Source organism: Moschus berezovskii, chromosome 18 (assembly GCF_049115385.1).
Source record: "Moschus berezovskii isolate FMDL1 chromosome 18, NW_MosBer_1.0, whole genome shotgun sequence".
Classification (NCBI taxonomy): domain Eukaryota; kingdom Metazoa; phylum Chordata; class Mammalia; order Artiodactyla; family Moschidae; genus Moschus; species Moschus berezovskii.
Window position 1 is genome coordinate 56577814 of NC_142477.1, and position 5250 is coordinate 56583063.

General features: G+C 40.0%; 1 non-coding gene across 1 annotated transcript; it reads right to left on the reverse strand.

The window, feature by feature from the left end:
* Positions 1-2575: 2575 nt before the first annotated feature.
* Positions 2576-2679, reverse strand: LOC129553444 (U6 spliceosomal RNA). The gene has a single exon (XR_008685469.1). It is a non-coding gene; the product is annotated as a U6 spliceosomal RNA (small nuclear RNA).
* Positions 2680-5250: the final 2571 nt, after the last annotated feature.

Consider the following 5250-nt stretch of genomic DNA (forward strand, 5'->3'; position numbering starts at 1 on the left):
ACTTTCAAGAGTCTTCTCCAACACCACACTTCAAAAGCATCGATTCTTCAGCGATCAGCTTTCTTCACAGTCCAACTCTCACATCCATACATGACCACGGGAAAAACCATTGCCTTGACTAGACGGACCTTGGTTGGCAAAGTAATGTCTCTGCTCTTTAATATATTATCAAGGTTGGTCATAACTTTCGTTCCAAGGAGCAAGCGTCTTTTAATTTCATGGCTGCAGTCAGCATCTGCAGTGATTTTGGAGCCCAAAAAAATAAAGTCTGACACTGTTTCCACTGTTTTTCCATCTATTTCCCATGAAGTGATGGGACCAGATGCCATGATCTTTGTTTTCTGAATGTTGAGCTTCAAGCCAACCTCTAAACTTTACTCACCTGGAAAACTGATTGTGCTTCTCTCACCTTGAAGATATATCTTTATCTTCTCACATTTCCATTTATCTATTTCTGCCTCTTCTTCTGCACCTTCAGATATGTTCAGTTCAGTTTAGTTCAGTCGCTCAGTCGTGTCCGACTCTCCGCGACCCCATGAATCACAGCACGCCAGGCCTCCCTGTCCATCACCAACTCCCGGAGTTGACTCAAACTCATGTCCACAGAGTTGGTGATGCCCTCCAGCTGTCTCATTCTCTGTCGTCCCCTTCTCCTCCCGCCCCCAACCTTTCAGATATGTTACTCAGTAATAAATCATCAAGTCAACAATATTCATCGAGCATCTGTTATGTTCAGCAAAATTAGAAACATTTTCATTCTTCTGTGAGATAGAAGCCAGCATTCCACAGGTAATTCTTCTGTCAATACAAATCTGCAATCTGACAGCTGACACTCTGAGAGTTTGAAAATTGTAAGGCTAGAAATTTTTGTAACATACAATTTTGTGGAATTTTTGAATGGCCATACGTTGTATATTCCTTATTACATATAATCCATCAAAAGTCTGGTACATCACCTTATAATTGCCATATTACTGCAAGTAAATATAGTAATACTCACTGTGAGAAGAATGAATAAATACTAAAAACAAACTCCTATAATTTATGTCAACTTCTACTGCCAAATAATTTAGGCCAAGTGAGCTTTTGTCACCAAACAAGTTATATAGATCTTTTTATTTTTTCAGGTTTTTTATATTTCAAAATTGGAGAAAAAGACTTGTACCACACATATTGGTAAGATGTAATATAGTCTTGACAGATGAGCAATTCAAAAATGGCTTTTCTCTCAATAACGTTTTTTGGGTATATAATTCAGTAATGTTTAGTATATTAATGAATTCTTAAATTTCTGAATCTATAACATTTCTCCTATCTGTGCACATTTCCTCATACTATTTTTTATTAATTTTATTGGAATATAGTTGCTTTACTATGTATGTTAGTTTCTACTGTATAGCAGAGTGAATCAGCCATATGTATACATATATCCCCCCTTTTTTGCATGTCCTTCCCATTTAGGTCACCACAGAGCACTGAGTGGAGTTCCCTATGATAAACAGTATGTTTTCATTAGTTATCTGTTTTATGCATAGTATCAATAGTGTATATATGTCAATCCCAATCTATTTCGTCCTTCCCCTTCCTTTCCCCCTTGGTATTCATACATTTGTTCACGTCTGTGTCTATTTCTGCTTTGCAAATAAGATTATCTATACCATTTTTCTAGATTCCACATGCTAGCAATTTACGTATTTTTCTCTCTCTGACTTACTTCACTCTGTATGACAGTCTCTAAATCTTTCCATGTCTGCAAATGGCACAATTTCATTCCTTTTATGACTGAGTAATATTCCATTGTATATCTGTATCATATCTTCTTTATCCATTCCTCTATTGATGAATATTTATGGCTTTTTTCATGTCCTGACTATTGTAAATAGCGCTACAATGAACATTGGGATGCATGTGTCTTTTTGAATTATGGCTTTCTCTGGGCATATGCCCAGTAGTGGGATTGCTGTGTCATAGGGTAGTTCTGTTTTTAGTTTTTTAAAGAGCCTCCATACTGTTTTCCATAGTGGCTATATCAATTTACATTCCAAACAGTGTAAGAGGGTTCCCTTTTCTCCACATTTTCTACAAAATTTGTTTTTTGTGGATTTTTTTGATGATGGTCATTCTGACCAGTGTAAGGTGATGCCTCATTTTAGTTTTAATTTGCATTTTTTCTAATAATTAGTGATGTTGAGTGTATTTTCATGTGTTGGCTATCTATATGTCTTCTTTGGAGAAATGTCTATTTAAGTCTTCCATTCATTTTTTTTTTTATTGAGTTGTTTGTTTTATTGGTATTGAGCTACATGAGCTGTTTGTATATTTTAAAGATTAATCCTTTGTCAGTTGCTACGTTTGTAAATATTTTCTCCCATTCTTTTGAGGGTTGTCTTTTCATCTTGTTGATGGTTTCCTTTGCTATACAAAAGCTTTTAAGTTTAATTAGGCTTCATTTGTTTATTTTTGCTTTTATTTTCATTTCTCTAGGAGGTGGGTCAAAAAGGTCTTGCTGTGATTTATGTCAAAGAGTATTCTGCCTATGTTATCCTCTAAGAGTTTTATAATGTCTGGACCTTCAAAAAGTATGGAATGCTTCATGAATCTGTGTGTCATCCTTCACAGGGGCCATGCTAATCTTCTTTGTAAGGTTCCAATTTTAGTATATGCCCTGCTGAAGTGAGCACTCAATAAGTTTTTGATTATATGAACTAAGTCAGTGGCTCAGTGGCAAAGAATCCACCCGCCAATGCAGGAGTCATGGGAGACACAGCTTCAATCCTTGGGTTGGGAAGATCCTCTGGAAGAGGAAATGACAACTCACTCCAGTATTCTTGCCTCGAAAATCTCATGGACTGAGGAGCCTGGAAGACTACAGTTCAAGGGATCACAGAGAGTTGGACACAACTTAGCGACTGAGCACACACACAAGCCAAGGACAGAGAAACATGAACTCAGACTCCTTTTTGTAAACTATATAGAAGAATCTCAGATAGAAAGATCCTCAAAAAGCTATTCAATATCCTGCTCCCTGACCCTAAATTGCAGCTTTGGATAGTCCCAAGTCCCACAGTTTAGAAGGAAATTTTGTGCTTTCCTAGGAGGAGAGCTTATGAATGAACACGACAAAGATGCTACTCTTATATTTTGGAAGAAGTCAAAGAAATATTTTTTCTTTCTTATTTATGATTTTGAAAACTATGGCCTGTGTGAGCCAGAACAGGAGGTCCTGTCCCTTCATCACTTTCACCTTTTCTCTTTGGAAATGTGAGATGCATGTCCAATGCCCAGAAAACCTGAAAAGAACCAGTTTCAAACATTTCTTCCCCTGTACCTAGTTTGATTTTCAATTTAGCTTTAAACTTGGAAACGAATCTATCTTTGGAAGACATGGACTAAGCAGAAGAGCTTTGAAGAACTCTTAATCGCAACAGCATAAAGGTATGAGCAGAATGTTATTGGTAATATCAACCATTACAGCTTGCAAGGTAAAGAGGTTTGATAACCAGTTTCTCCAGGCTAGAGTCAAAGCCAAAATAACAGACATTTTGGAAAATTTTCAAGCCTGCATAGTGGCCCTAATCTATAAAATTTATTAAAAAGTCTATCATGTAATTTAGAACCCATACTAGTAACCTATTTTGCACAAATATTCTCCCAGGTGGTGAGTGTATACCGATGCCTCTATTCATTGCCTTGACCTTGACTCTTGACCTTGAATCTTAATTCACTTCCTTTGGGGTCAAGGGCAAATTCTCATTCTAATGGTGACAGCTCAAAGATACAGCTTATTTTTGTGGCACCTTTGTGCAAATTACAAAAGGCTGCTAACTCTGGGAGGACGAATCATAGCAGAGCTGAGGGCATCATATCAGCCATCACCATTGCCAATGGCTCTGCAAGCAGCATGCAAACACAGTGTGTTATGTGGGTCCAGTGGGGCTTTTGTTAGAGAGACAGAAAATTTGCTGAGGCTGAACCCTTCATCAATGGATCAAGCTTTTAAAATCATTCATCACAATTTTTGTGTTTTCTGAGTTTTAGGGCCCTGAAGCAAAGCACTTGTTCTTCTGCTTAAGTTACTAGTCCTAGAATCACTCCAGGCTCCCTACTCTGCTTCCTCCCACTGTCATCACTGAGATTGGGCCTCCTATGCTGGTCAGTTTTTTTGCACCTCAAGATCCACCCTCCACCCTTCTCTGGCCTGTCCTGGGCTCCTGAGGTCTAACATTCACTGATTGTGACACTCAGATCCCTTTGTCCTCTGGTTGGGTTTGACCAGTGTTGATGAGAAGTTCAGCCCAGTTCAGTTCAGTTGCTCAATCGTGTCTGACTCTTTGCGACCCCATGGACTGCAGCACGCCAAGCCTCCCTGTTGATGAGAAGGCTGCAGGCAAAAGAGAGATAAAGCTATCAATTCCCAAGCTCAAGCCCCACCCCCACTCCACTTCCCACGCTTGGTAGGCTTCTGGCACTGCTTTAGGACCTCACAGTTTGAACTCTGAGGCCGCCCCACCTCCAGCCACACCTCCAGCTCTGCTTGGGTTCCACAAACCCTGCTCCCTCACAGTGTTCCCCTGTTGCCAGTCGGAGATCTTTGCCATCTGTTCCTTTTTCCCCTAATGAAGCCCACACCCTGCAGAGGTTAGAGTCCGCTCACAGCAATCTCTGCAGTTGGCCCTGTAGAGTGCATGCTCTCTGCCACTTCTGTCACCAGGAACTGTCACATTGGCCTCACCCTTTTCTTCACCGGTGCCGCTCAACCTTCTTTCTCTTCTAAATGTTCCTGTCCTGGTCTCCCTCTGTGACCCTCTTCATATTGCCACCAGAAAGATCTGATCAAGACACTCTTCTCAAACCAGACAGAACCCGGCCCTGCATACAAACCACTACATTTTACCTCTACCTCCCTCCCAACCCTTATCTCTGAGCAGCAGCCGTACCCAACTGCTAATAGAACCAACACTCACTGCTCCCCTCACCTCCACCTCTGCACTTCAGCTGCTCCTTCTACCTTGGAACCTCTTTATCTCATTCACGCTCCCTACTGAATGCCTGCTAAATATTTGGTAATTAAGTCAAGTGTTATTTTTTCCGTAGCTTTCTTGAATTCTCAGCTTCTCCCCTTTTCTTACTTTCTTGCCCATCCCACCTTACTGCCCATATCTTGAGAGACTGTTATAATTCTATCCAAACACCTATAAGATTTTGTTATATTTATTTGTTCACTTGTCATTTTTTCTCCTATTGCCCCTT